Raw genomic sequence first — 15,000 nt, 5'->3', positions numbered from 1 at the left:
TTGTCAAAATTGTATAACTTGGAGGGGGCTTTGTCAAAATAATCACAAAATTTGGATTTATCACTACAAACAGACTCAGCAAAATTTAAAAAAAGAATTAAAATTCAAAAGAAATAACACTTACAAGAGCCTACAAAATGGCTTCTGATCAATAGATTACAAAACCCTTTTTCCTGACTTTTTAAAGTTTTGTTTTTACTTGCTTTTGATCATTGCGAATTCCATATAAGCAAATTAAACGATAGAGCAAATAACTAAGCAAATTAAAAATCAACAATAAATCACTTACGTTTCGGTTCTTTTATTCATTAGAAGATAATTTAATATTGTTTCCCCCTGCCCTCTAAAGGAGATTCATCAATGAACAATGGCCTTCTAAAAAGCCCTGAGAAAGAAAAGCAGAATTGGTTATCAGGCACAGTATGCCTAACCCCAACCTTAATGCTAACCATTTAAAATCAGTGCTTAGACTTAATAAAACCAAAGGCGTTATTACAGACTGACTCATAAAAAACGTACGTTAACCATATTGCCTTCCTTCCAGCACCGATTTACTTACCAATATACACGTACTTGCGAACTATTTATGAAATTTTTGTTCATTTTTCGTACTTTCAATTTCAACCCAGGTTAAAATTAAATTTACCTAGATTGAAATCACTTCAACCTGAATTTCAAATTTACCTGTAACAGGTACATGCGGCATACCATGGGTACATGGTAATGCACGCGGAAAAATCCAAAGCTATCGTCATTTTAGTCGGATTTTCTATGTCATTTTCCATAAGCTTTCATCATGCTGTTGAGTTGTGTACTGTATTCGCTTGAAATATTAAAAAAAACTTCTAACGCCCAAGGCTTAATTTCCATATGGTAAAGGCCGGATCAAAACACTTAAGAATTTTTAGCAGCTTTTAACCAAAGATAAAACGAAATAAAGAAAAAAGTACACCATTTGAATGGATAACGAAACCTCTTTGCGTCGTAAAATATGTGATTTATTATCTTTACGTCAAGACCGCTGCTACCACACAGTTCCATCTATACTCACTGGTCCAAGTGCGTTTTGCACAGCGCGTTCGGATGAATCGTGAATAATCACCAGTTACGAGCTGTGCAAACGGAACCCAGGCCCGCAATGCGCGCGGTAGTCAAAATTGCATGTGCTATCCTGTCAATCCTTTTGCCGCCATTTCATCGGAAACGGTGCATTTCTGTGACGACGTTGTTGTCGACCGATCTACTCTGAAAGGACGCCAACAAAGTCTTTTTTTACCGTAACTTAACACAAATAAACAAAATTATCAAAACAGCTTTGACGTCTTCTTACACTTGATTTGAAAATGCTAGGACTGAATTCGTCTAAAAATAATTGGAAAAGCACAACAGCTGACGTTCGAATTGCCGCTCGCTGGCAACCCAGTTTTGGCGCCAAAGTTTGTTGACAAAAAACTTGCCACGGAATCTTTTAAAGTGGTTTTCTGGCCCTTTAATTACGAAAAATTGACTTGACGTCCGATAGCACAGTTTTCCCGCTCGCTGAATTCTGATTGGTCAATTTAAAATTTCAGTAGTTCTCGCCGTATGCACGGAGGGACCTTCGACGACGACGACCTCTGGCGACGTCATCCGGAGAAGGCCATAACGTAAGGAAGTATTTATGAAAGTCAAGTAGATAACTTCTATTATATATATTTCGGCTGGCCAATACCAGCCTTCATCAGGTTTATTTTGAGATGTAGAGAGTTAACAGGATATATATACACATGTTTCAAAGTAATTAAAGAGGTTTTCCTGAAATGATAAAGTAACGTGATTGGCCAGCGGAAATATTGTTCAAAGAAATACATTTTCGCAGTAGTCTACTTGACTTTCATAAGTACTGTTTAATCAATTTTGATTGGTCACGATGTTCCCTGATCCAACACTAGTACTGTGCAAGACTTATCGTCTACGGTTTTTGTAAAGGTTTTAAAACCTCAACTTCACTAACTGAAGGAAGATAATGGCTATACACAAGCATTTTGAACAAGTCTTTCCCGTTCTTTGTAAATTTGCAACGTCGGTAAAACTCTTGAGCACAAGGCATTAGATTTTGACAAGAGATTACCTTAAAGTTTCCTAATGAAGTTAGTGGGTAGTTCGTGGTGGGTCAGTTGTTTTTAGAATTTGAATAAACTGGAACAGTTGCGAAAAAACTGAAAGTTTAAAACGTTAACTTGGAATTTCATTTGCCGTCGCTGCCGTAGATCGTATGTCCCTACTGACTGCTAAGGGCCCGGTAGGGTACCTACTTACCAGAGTGGAGTAGCATCCGAAAACTATGCCAAATCGAGAGATATTAGTTATAGTACTCACCATTAAATATTCCGTGGTCCTTCTAGCAGTATTGACTCAGCTAAATGATGCAAAGAGACGTTTTAATGAATGAAGAGATAAAACGATCAGAGTTTCAACTCTCGCAAGTATTCCGATGATATGTTAAAATCAAGAATAATGTTTTTGTTTTCAACTTATTAGACATGCATCAAGCGAAGGCAGAGAAAGTTCTGGCTGTTTCATTCGGTTGCCTTGTTTTTTTATGATTCAATGAATTAACGAAAAATGCGAGATTTTATGAACAACTGGAGCGAATTTGACACACCCATCAAAAAGCTACAAATTATGCCACGTATAGTCTAGACTTAATACAATGGCCGATCGAAAATTCTTTGATATTGATAACCCATGCTCTACAAAGGATATTAGGATTGAAATAATTCCGGTATTAGCCCATTCATGAGCAAATTAATGGTCTTCAGAGAATTTTAGCGTAAGTCGAGAATGCAAATTGCCTTTGCTTGCATGTTGCACTTGGGAAGAACATAATAGCTATATAACGTTATGCACTGAAACCAGTTTGAATGTGTGCGACTGATCGCACCGGCAAAATTAGCGAAAGCAACGTTGTCGCACCGTGTGTACACTTCCGGCAACAAGTTGCTGCGACAAATTATAAATGAACCAATGAGAAAGCGTCATATGGTTCGCCATATTGAGTTAGAAAGCTTGTTCACATTCCCCCTCATAGGAGATCACTGCGTGTCGGCACCGAGCAGGCGTCAAGGAAAATGTTGCAAGGAATATTAATTGCGAATGTTGCTGCTAATATTGTCGCTAAACTTGTCAAGGAAAACTTGTTCATCGTCTACACGAGCAATGGTAATTGTCAAGAAATTGTGAAGGAAAACTCGCTCCTGTAAACGGGGCTTTTAAACTTAAAAAAAATATCATTTATGTACTGGAAATGACACAGAACAAAGTGATCATAAGGCGTAAATTTATTATATTGACAATCATTGTAAGCAAGGACGGTAGGAGGCGCAGTTTTCAGTTTTTCTTAGATCCTATAACATGAACAATGAACCAAGTTATGTATACCTTAATCTTTAGCCGAAGGGTGGAAGAGGAAAAGATGGCACTGGTGTCGTACTTTGTGGACCGTTTGGGGACTTATTCATCATCTAATTTGTGTTTCATGGAAACTGTCCAAATTTCTATCCGTCGGAAGTCATTCTAATGGTTGTCATTCCCAATATATGATTTAATGCCAGTTGCAAAGAGGAATTTATATTCACAAACCTGTGTGAAGTCTAAACGGCAGGCTCTCATTTTTTTGTTCCTCTTTGTCGTCGACAAGTTGTCACAAATTTCCTGCTGTATTTTTCAATCTTCAAATTTAAATTGCTTTGAAACTAATTAAGTTTACCTTTGACTGTCTCTGTTTATTTAAAGGTTTATTATTATTTCGTGAAATATTTACCGAAAATTATTTTTTAAAATCTAAACCATAAATATGCTAAGTACGGATAAAGTTTTTGGAAGGTGACTAAATCCTTCAGTACACCAAATTTGAAGGGCACTTGGCAGAAAGTCTTTTTTTTTTTTGAACGCCCACGTGTAGCAATTGAAAATCTAGGATAAGCAATGTTCAAGAAGAGTCATGTGAGTCAATAGGAATTACGTAATCCGTGATAATGATAACAATTTATGGTCCAAGAAGTGAAATTATGGTTTTCACCTTATGTGCTGTGCTCTTTGGCGTCGCGTCCCACAAAGTTTATGAACAAGCCAGGGTTTCAAGCAAGTATACTACGGTTTGCCGTCCTCATCAAGGCGAATAGAAGTATGGAACTCTATAAAGTATGCAGATGTCATTCAAACCTGGCACTTTCTCCTTCGATAACAGTATAAAGGCGGCCATGAATCGATGACCTCCGATCCACAGCTTAATCCAGCGCTCTTGTCATCGTAACGCTGAACTTGGATATTCGCAAAGAACGATGTTTACGATGTTAATTTGCCAGTTGTGACAAAACCGATTATTGCATCAAACGTCGATTTTTGCATCGTGTACGTGACGCGGCAAACAGAACTGGCCTCAGTTGTTCAAACGATGGATAGCGCTATCCGCCGGATAAATCACTATCCACTGGATAACTCACTTGGTTTCACTTTCGAGAGCAGAGATCCAATATGGCGGCTGATAAACTTCCACGTGTTTAATGCGTAGAACGCTGAAATACTGCAACAGCGAACTGGCTTCAAATGAAATCGCTCACCTCGTAGTCTTCTACTGTTAAAGAATGTACTTCTTGAATTTGTTCACTTCTGACACCATGTTTATCGCTATGAAAGGTGGCAATACTCAAGGAAACGAATAAGACAAACAACATTTAACGAAGCCATGCTTTTAATCTCCCCTCCCCTGAATTCTGGGAAAGCCCTAAAAAAAACTCAATCGGCTTTGCTAGTGTTTATCCGCTGGATCGTGATTTATCCACTGGATTTTGAACAACTGGTGCTGACTGGCCCCTAGGTGTTACTTGTGATAAAAGCATGAGAATTCTCTTATTTTATCTTCTCTCCTTCTTTTGAGAAGTAGCTCCATCTTCTGTTGCTCAGGCGTAAGAAATGAGCTGAATTAAACAAGGTTCTCAAATTTAACCCTGGGTTAGTGTGAACTTTTGATTCTAGTTTATTTTCCAATCAATATAGATTTCCTGAAAGATTTTTGCTCCTTCTGCTGTGACTTAAGGCCTGGCCAAACGCTCCCAATATTTCAACGCAAAATTTTGCAGCATTGTTGACATGTGTTGGTTGAATGGACTGGTCAAACGCGTGCAACATATCGCAACAGGGTAGCCAAACGTACTCAACATGTTGTTCCCAACAATGTTCCAAGATGTTGCATTGAAATGTTGCGGGCGGTTGGCCAGGCCTTTACACTTTCCTTTACGTTGAGCATAATATAAAATTTTGAACGCACTTTCAGAGGGCGAAATTAAAACCTCGATATATTTTTAATCGCGGGTTGGCGTTAAGGTGCTTTCAAACAAATGGGCTCTGGCGTTAAACGCAAGGCTGAATTTCTTGCTGCAACACCTACGCCTGTGCAGAGAATCTGGCAATAAAATCAGCTAAACTCCATACCACATGCGGATAGCGCTACAGCTCGCATGCAAGGCAGCTGTGAAGGAGCATTTACTTTTTGGCTCCGACCACAAATGAACGTTTGTTATACTTTCTGTTTTATTGTTCCTGAAGTACTGTCAATATTAAACATGCCTTTGTAAGTATCAAATTATTGTTATGAGACAAGTACGCCACGGAGATAATAAAAGCGGAAAAAAAAAACCCGATGCGACTGTGTCCTCTAGGGTCCCCTTCCAGCCTCTGTATCTTGTCTTAAGTTTTCAACACATTTGCATGTCCAAAAAAAGGAACGTATATACACACAGACTGTCCTTTTTGTCGAGTTGAATCTTCTTCGACATCAATGGAAACTTCCTTCATTATCTTTTCCATTAATTTTCTCTTAATTTTATGCTCTGAAAATATATTTGAATGCGGATTAACCTAAATGGTATACACCCATACCTACTGGCAAAGCACCTACATTAGTTTGGCCTCACAAAGTCAATTTGTGAGAACTAATTATTTTTCTTGCAGGTGCATCCACACATTTGCAGTATAATAATTGGTGTTTAGATTGTGGTATTGTTAAAAAAGTTTTTGCCATCAAATTTTTGTAGAAAGAGCTCAAGCACGTCTCGAAGAGAATCTACGTATTTCAGGTAAGATTTGGATTCTACGGGCTCGAAAACTTTTATATTAAGGTCAAGTTTCTTCGCAGTTATATGAGCGCTTTTTGAGTAGTTCAGGGTGCAGGAAAGAAAGCTTGCGAAAATACAAGCACTCACAAGGAATGCGATGCCGCGATGCCGGTGCCTTGCTTATCTACCTGATCAGTCTTCGAATTCATCCAACTGATTCGAAAGTACAGTAAAGGACTATGTCAGCTCTCGCAATTTAACCGGTGAGGGATTCATGTTTTCATCAGGATTATAATTCAAGCACCATACCAGAGTTATAGGCGCGCGACCATATTTATTCATCTTGCGATGATGTCGATCGAAATATTTTCAGTTATTATCTATAGAACCTTTAGTAAACGTTAAGTATTTTCAGTTTCCTCTGAGATAAATAGAGAGCGTTAACAACGACTACTGCGCCGACAAGATGCTTTTTTCTCCTCGCAAAATAGACTGCAATTAGTAAAACAACCAGTCTCAGCATGCGTTTGCCATTTGGCGCCGTTTTATGAAAAAAAAAAAAAAAATTGGCAAGATTGTTTCGTTCTTTATTTAAACTTTTTCGCTGCTTTGCCCAGTTTTATTCTTGGGTACCTTGTTCACCTTTTGTTCTTTAGCAATAAGCAAAACCTTACAAAACGTAATCTACGTAGAAAGTAGTATCTCTCTCGGCAGTCTGTTGTTGCTTCTGTTTGCTTAGTTTTTTATTATAAAAACCGATTTCGAAAAACATTTAAGTAAGAAAATTAACGAGAGCTAGGAAAGTAACATGACGTTTCGACGACTTCATGTCATCATTGTTGAATGAACAAGTAAAAAATAACGGCAAGGCATATTTATAGTACTGGGATGTGACAAAATTAAATTTGAAACGTTACATGAAAACATTCATGTTAAACAAAAAAGAAAGAAAAAAAAAAGAAAAGAATATATATAACTATATATATATTCATGTAAAAAGTTTCGCGCGAATGGAATCCGCGCTTGCGTATTCAGTTTTGGTCTTTTGTTTTTGATCAAAAGCATTTCAAATATCAAGCAATCGAGTTTGCCACGACATTTCTTGAGGACTTTAAAGTTTTTAATTAAATTGCTCGACCCTGAAATGTTTTCCAATCACGGAATATTTATGTTCTTCTACGCGTTGATGGAGATGGCGGCAAGTGTAACCAATATAATTTGCATCGCGCAAATCACATGTGAATTCATATACTACATTTTGCTCGTTTATCAGGGGAGGCTTTTCTTCCGTGACTCTCAGATGATCAATGATCTTTTTGCTTGTGAACACTGGTTGCAGTTGCTGATTAATTTTCGTTCCGAGGTCGGCAAGTTGTCTGCGAACAACGACAGCCGATTTCTGATCTTTAAATGGCAACGTAATCCGAACAGGGCTGTCAGATGGTGTTTGAACTGGGTCTGTAGGATGCTGGATGCGATTGATAGCTGAGTCGATGAGCTTCTCGGGATATTTCAATTTCAAAAATATGTCCTTTAAGTTCTTACATTCCTGCGAAAAGAAATCTTGCGTAGACGACAAGCGTTTTGCACGGTCTAACATTGTTCTAAGCAGTGACCGTTTGTACCGGCTGTCAACATGGCTTTGGTAGTGCAAAAGGAGCCCTTTATTTGTTTTCTTTCTGTAAACACGGGTTTCAAGGCTGCCGTCGATTTTGGTGATTTCCATGCCAATGAATGGCAATCGATCATTGCTTGCTATTTCCATCGTAAATTGAATGGAGGGGTGGGCTTCATTAAGACATGTCAGCAAATTGGTGGCGTCTGAGAGATCGCGTACCAGAGCTAGAGTAGGGACTTTACGATTTACGACGCGGTCGTCAACGAGAACGCATCGAAACAGCAATGTCATTGGTTAAAAGAGGAAAAGTAATCTTGCTGCACGCGTGGCACGCATTTTAGCACAAATTCGTGCGGTTCTCTGCACAACAACGACCTGAAATCACCAAATTTCTGGTTTTGACGATAACGCGAACATTTAAATGTGAATCTTTCATTGTCTATTTTTACTCCCAAACTGCTCGTGCCAATTTATTTCTAGGACACTTCACCCACATTGTACGACGCGAACGAGATGACCTAACGGCGAGAAACTTACGATAGTGCAAAGTTATATTTTGAGGTGACGTTTTCATCAACGTCGCCGTCGTAGATCGTAAAGTCCCTAGTGTCTAGCTCTGGTACGCGATCTCTATCAACGCATAGAAGAACATAAATATTCCGTAATTGGAAAACATTTCAGGGTCGAGCGTGCCTTAACACCTGACGATTTAATTAAAAACTTTAAAGTCCTCAAGAAATGCCGTGGCAAACTCGATTGCTTGATATTTGAAATGCTTTTGATCAAAAACAAAAGACCGAAACTGAATACGCAAGCGGATTTCATTCGCGCGAAACTTTTTACACAAACAGCAGTGATAAACATATTAAACTTGTTCATTTTGATTATGACTTGACGTTTCGTATGTGCTCTACATACATTTTCAAAAGTAACCGTTGAAACTGGAACCTAGATTAAGCAAATACTTAACAGTAAAATATATAATATAATAATAATAATAATAATAATATAATAATAATAATAATAATAATAATAATAATAATAAAAACAGAAAAGATTGATAAAGCATCAGCTTTTCACTTCCGACGTTGACGTTGAAAGCTGGCTCAAGTTCTTGAATAAAGAAGGTCTCTTACAATGATAGTCTGTTTTGCCCCTCGCTAAAATATCAAAATGATCCCACTTGATGTTATGTCCAGTGGCCTTGACGTGGTCAGCAATGGCTGAAGTATTGTCATTTTTACTAGGGCCTTAAAATGTTCGGTTTTTCTATCGTGAAGCCGCCGTTTAGTTTTACCGATGTAAAAACCATGTTTTTCAGAGCACTCGATGTATAAAATCTTTCTTTCCTTACAAGGACCGTATTAGTCGCTCACTACAATCTAGCGTTATTTACAGAGCAAATTGTTGGGATTGTAATGGTTTTTGTCACATCCCAGTACTATAAATATGCCTTGCCGTTATTTTTTACTTGTTCATTCGACAAGGATGACATGAAGTCGTCGAAACGTCATGTTACTTTTTATGTGAGTTCAATGGTCAACAATAATACATTCAATAATACCAACATTTTTCTCGATCGGCGCTGATAAAAAGTCTTACCTCATCATCGTATTATAACAGATCGCGTAACGACCAATCACAAATGGTTTCTGCCCGATCCTTGAATGAACGAGATAATGTAAGTGGATAATTTGTGTCTAATTATATTGTGGGAAATTTTCCTTTCGAAAGATAAACAACTCAGCGTCGCTTGACAAAACTTTTTCGAGCCACCTCATATTAGTATAAATACACAGGTGATTAGACAAAATCGCGCGCTCTCATTGGCTCGCTATCCCGGATTATCAGCCGATAATCACCTCGACGGACAAAATGGCTGCCAGTAGTCGTTTTGCCACTGTAAGTGAAGATGATTTTCGCGTTGAAATGTTTTTTTTTCTCTTTTTTGAAATATAATCATCTGTGTATTTATACTAAAACAATTATTCGCCTCAGGCTCAGTGATTATCGGTGAATATTCACCACGGTAATGTTAAAAAATTAAACATGTTAAATTAAAGATGACCACTTTAGTTAGCCGCATTCACCGCGCACCGGTGGCTCAGTTGGTTGAGCACCGGGCTGTCACGCGGGAGGTCGTGAGTTCAACTCCGGCCGGACCATCACTCAGGGTCTTTAATTAAATAACTGGTTCCGTCTCTCAACCCTTCAATGTTCATAATCCTGTGGGACGTAAAATAACCCGCACACTTGTCGCAAAGATTAGGGCACGTAGTTCCCGGTGCTGTGGTCTGTCTTCTGTGGTGTATCATGGTTGGAATGGTGGTTAAAGGGGACCTATGTCCTATATTGTTGATTCCACCATGTATGTGTTGATACTTACTCAGTAAGTAAGTTAAAAAATAAATTCTGCGTCCCAGAATGTAAGACGCCAAGAGAGTTTTTCAGTTTGAATAATTAATTGCCTTGAATGACCTTTATAGTGCTTGTATTCCTGTTAGGTGAACACCAGTTCAAGAAATACTCGTTGACAGCCTCTGAGAGGACATCTTTATATTAATGCATTTGAAATTCACTTATTTGAATACCGCCGATCGATAAGCCAGAGTGTGGAGATTACAGCTGATCGAGCCTAAAAGCTCTGCCACTGCCGGTTGGCGAGCCGACTACAAACTAACGTAATCAGGAGGTTATCAAGGGGAGGCTCTATTTCCACTAACTCCTTGAGCCAACCCTTCCCGAGGAAGGTTACTTTTAGGAACAGGTTTTTCCCGCAAAAAGTGTCATATCTCTCTTAATTGTTTTGAGGGCGAGCTGAATTTCCCAAGGAAGGCGTTTTATAAATAAATCTACTCGGGAAAAGGTTGACTCGAGCTCCTTGGCCAAGTATATGAGAGATATAAGTTCCTCTTGATGAGCTCCCGGTCGACATAATTCAGAACAAATTTAACGCTAGTTTTGATTGAGAGGGAAAAACGGGAGTTCCCGGAAAAAGCTCTCGAAACAGCATTGAAAAACCCAAAAAAATTTAACCCACACAGTTGGAATTAATCCTGGGACACGCTGACGGACAGCAATTGCTCGCACCAGTGCGCCAACTATGCTCTGAAAACTGAAGCTCGCACAGCTTTCCTGACACTTTTGAAAATAGATTCCTGTTAAATTCCCAATCATTAAGCATTTGGCAAAACCTCCTTGAAAAGCATATTTTACAATTCAATTGGTAATGTAAGGAATAACATACTTCTCCAACAGGAGCATTCATTCGCAAAATCATATATTTTTGCAATACCGTGAAGGGCATGTACTGACTCGTCTCTACCTCCAGATCTCCAGCAGCAATACCTTTGTGTTTTTTGGCCCATTAACTTTGTCAGAAACAATTATTTTGTCATTGTTGAACAGATGGATGCATTTGCTCTATAAAATAAGTTTTTTTTTTGCAATATCGACCACTACGTACAGATGTCTAGCAGGGATACTTGTGAGGTTTATCGCCTCCAATAGGAACAATTGGCGTTAGTGCTGTAGCAAATCGCAGCTTATTTCAGGTAAGCCCTAAATTCCGAAAACTGATTAACACTTCATCTTTTTTGTTGAAAAAGAGCTAAAGGTTTTAAGACGTATATACCATATCTAAATTTATGAAAGAGAAATTAACACTTTATTTTCTTAAAATAGCTTTAGGTCATATGTTTATATGAAATATCTCAATTTCAGAATTTTAGATGGATCAAGACTAGGCAGTGAGTTTCTTAAGCAAAACTGAAGCGATCTTCTCTGCTGGGGATGGGTATCAACTGCTAATAAAACGGGCATTTGAAAGCACCTTTAATTAAGTCGATTTAAATATGTTCTGCCATGAAAAATAGCTTCGAACCGAAAAGAGCAAGCATCGAGTTAGACTGTACAACACAAAAGAAGATTACAATCGTGATTAAAAGAGATGTTGCCTGGAAATCAATAAAAAATGGTAAAGTTGGGTCCACTGCGATAAATGGATAGCGAACGAGATAAAATTAAATTTTATCTGTTATGAGAAATTTTCATTTTATTCCAGAAGATACCTGATTACTCAAAACTAAAAAAACGTTTGCGAGCTCCCTTGCTAAAAAAAAAATTAACATATATATTCAATTGCATGTCAGATGCGCTTGCATGTAATTCTTTTAACAAGCAACCAAATATGTGGTTTAATGCAGTGTGAAACAGATTAAATTTAGTGACAAATTTGATAAAACTCATTCATGGGTGAAGAAATCGGTTTCTATCGAATTTCCAATCCCACGTTGCCCAAAAAATTGTTGATAGTTGACAAATGAGCTGGGTAGAAAATGACCTTTCCCTGAAAAGCAAGGTTTTTATCTTGTTTTATGGCATATTTGTTTTAGTTTTAGAAGCAAACATCTGACATTTGTGCCTTGCCTGCTCTTTCAGTTTACAGAGGTGTCTTTTTATTACTTTTTATTTGATTGTCATGATAAAGGCGAGTGTTTATTTAAACCAGGTGCTTTGCATGGAATACGTGTTTATCCGGAAAACGTTTCGTAAATGTAAACTTTCAGGTCTAGAAATTAAATAAAGATGGAAGGCTTGTCATAATACGGAGTTCTTTTTAGTCAAATTTCTCCGACTTAAAGCAACATTCTTAATTGATTCTTTTTGTTCTGATAGGCTTCTTTCACGATTTTTTTCAAAATGGGCACCTGTAACCGTCGTAAGCTACCAAAGGACTCTAGTCTTTACATCTCTAAACTGGGCTTGAAACGTTTAATTAACAATTATTCGCCGAAGGCGAAGTGATTATCGATGAATATTCACCGATAACCACTGAGCTTGAGGCGAATAATTGTTTTAGTATAAATACACAGGTGATTATTTCAAAAAAGGGAAAGAAAGAAACATTTCAACGCGAAAATCATCTTCACTTACAGTGGCAAAACGACTACTGGCAGCCATTTTGTCCGTCGAGGTGATTATCGGCTGATAATCCGAGATAGCGAGCTAATGAGAGCGCGCGATTTTGTATAATCACCTGTGTATTTATACTAGTACATCTTATTCGATACCAGAATTATTAACTAACATTAATTTTTGAACGTGAAAGGTGCAAAACTCTTGATTAAAAGGCAAACTGACCTATACCATAGTGAAATTCGTGGACCACACGCGTTGGAAGTCGAGTCGGGAGTAGTCCTTTTGTCGTGGGTTGATGGAATACGTGTTTATCCGGAAAAACGTTTCGTAAGCGTAAACTTTCAGGTCTAGAAATTAAATAAAGAATGAAGGCTCGTCATAATGATACGGAGCTTTTTTTAGTCAAATTTCTCAGGCTTAAAGCAGTCGGAATTCAAACACTCGAACATATATCGAGCTCTCATTTTCTTTGGCAATAAAATTGGATTCAATGTTGTTTAAAAGTTTCATTGGGTAACAAAATAAACCAGCAACCCTCGATTCTAGCAACATCAATAAATATTCACACTGCCATTTTTGCGCCATTTTACTAACTTAAAGGCAACAGAAACAAACTCTCTGGGCCATTCGAACGGATCCGAGCGGAGATAATTGCTTATCTTTCTACTGCTTTGGCAGCTTTTATCAATAGTGAAGAGGGCTTCCACGATTCTCGACTTTTAATCCCTAGACAAAATGTTTCGTAGGCTATAAACATGATACCTTTCAATAAAACTACATATTTTATTTTGATATGCCGGTTATACGCAAAAACAACTGGACTCGGCTGGTCGCCGCTGCAAACTTTACGCCGACCAATTGTCGCGTTTCTTTGTACAAGGGACATACCAAGTATCGCTATGAAGACAAGGGCTTAATTCGTAAGAACACTCAGAGCGTCATTGAAATCGCTGATTATAAGCCCACAATCTATTGATTCTTTGTAAACCTTTGCCGAGTACCTACCCGTGAGAACAAAGAGATATGAAAGGCATGATTCAAACCGCAGAAAAAGCACGTTGAGATTTTTAATCCCATCACGGTTATGAACCACGAAAGGAAAATTCGGACGCAGCTCTACCAAGTGAGCCAAGCCAATTGGAAGTCGATCATTCAATAGCAATAGGGCTTTATTTGTGAGTTCGTACTGAACCCGAAAAGGATTCGTACCACCTACCGGTGGGCTCAGTTGGTCGAACATCAGGCTACTGGGCAGGAGGTCGCAGGATCAAAAATCTCCGGCTGGATCAACCCTCGGGGTCTTTCAACAACGGAGGAGACGTCTGCATATGGGTGGACTTTCTAGTCTTCTCGGATAAAGACGATAAACCATAGGCCCCTTCTCACAACCCTTCAATGTTCATAACACTGTGGTTCGAATATAAATAAAATAACACCAGAAACCCATAAGGGTTGAAACGTGTAACGGTCCCTTGTGTGCTGGGAAACAAGCTTCTGAATATTCAATTTGCAAAGTACCATATTTGGAACAACAAGAGCGAGGGGTTTCCAAATATGGTACTTAGCACTGAAACATTCAACCAATCAGTTCGCACTGAATATTCGGAAGCCGTGAACGCGCGTTACACGTTTCAACCCTTATGGGTTTCTGATAACACACACACTATTGCCAAAGCGTATAAGGCACGGAGTTCCCGGTGTCGTGGTCTGTCCTCTGTGGTATAGCTAGAACCTTGAGCCGTGAGTTCGAATAATGTAAAAGGTTGATTGGGCTTTACCTCTCTAATTAAATCTCTTTAAGTATCGTATCTTATGTGGACCATATTTATGAAAGACACTGATATACATGAAGAGTGGAAAAGAAGCGATACATACCCTTAAGACCAGCTGTCTTGTAAAGTACAAGTACAAAGTATCTCAAAAATTATGCCACACGCTCTGTGAAAACAGTAATGTCATTAGAGAGCTTTAGACGAGTACAAGCTTTGACCACGCGAGGTCTGGTACTAGTATCCAGTCCAATTTTAACTTTAGATTGTAATAATGTACCCTGCAAGTAGAATCTTCTTCGATCTTCCAAGAAAAATCGGGGGAGACGGGGGGGGGGGGATCAAATAACTGTTTCATTACACATTACTCAGAGAAACCCTAAAGAGCCCCTTGGCGCCCCTATTCAGTACTACAGTGTGCGTGATCCAACAAATTCTCTAGAAATCAGTTGGTTGCTTTGGAGATTCTTAGCCACTCAGATTTGATATGAAAAGTACCGTATTTATTCGATTAAGCGTCTAACCTCGAATAAGCGCCCACCCTGAAGGTACAAAAAGTTAATAAGCGCCCACCCTCGAATAATCGCCCACCCCCAAG

The 15,000-nt window shown here is 38.5% G+C and overlaps 1 protein-coding gene and 1 long non-coding RNA gene across 8 annotated transcripts in view; one reads left to right on the top strand and one right to left on the bottom strand.

Annotated features, from left to right (window-relative positions):
• LOC138042917 (uncharacterized) overlaps window positions 1–14,581 on the bottom strand; it is a 15,284-nt gene extending 703 nt beyond the window's left edge. Inside the window, exons 1-5 of one of the 5 annotated variants that reach the window (XR_011131122.1) lie at window positions 13,850–14,166; window positions 12,856–12,980; window positions 9,316–9,375; window positions 2,359–2,398; window positions 290–385 (exon numbers count right to left, since the gene is read on the bottom strand). This is a non-coding gene — a long non-coding RNA (uncharacterized lncRNA). Of the gene's footprint in view, window positions 1–289; window positions 386–2,358; window positions 2,399–3,621; window positions 4,850–9,315; window positions 9,376–12,855; window positions 12,981–13,849; window positions 14,167–14,508 lie in introns of those variants that run through there. The other 4 variants (XR_011131124.1, XR_011131126.1, XR_011131123.1 and 1 more) reach the window with 4 other exon arrangements.
• The window catches only part of LOC138042911 (5-hydroxytryptamine receptor 4-like), a 17,823-nt gene continuing 9,046 nt past the window's right edge, over window positions 6,224–15,000 (top strand). The window contains exons 1-2 of one of the 3 annotated variants that reach the window (XM_068888975.1): window positions 10,266–10,394; window positions 11,182–11,267. The gene's annotated coding sequence lies outside the window, so the exon portion shown is untranslated. Of the gene's footprint in view, window positions 6,359–10,265; window positions 10,395–10,716; window positions 11,268–15,000 lie in introns of those variants that run through there. The other 2 variants (XM_068888976.1, XM_068888974.1) reach the window with 2 other exon arrangements.

This window comes from Montipora capricornis, chromosome 3 (assembly GCF_036669925.1).
Source record: "Montipora capricornis isolate CH-2021 chromosome 3, ASM3666992v2, whole genome shotgun sequence".
NCBI lineage: Eukaryota > Metazoa > Cnidaria > Anthozoa > Scleractinia > Acroporidae > Montipora > Montipora capricornis.
Note: the sequence above shows the minus strand (reverse complement) of the source record. Positions and strands in the feature narration are given on the sequence as shown.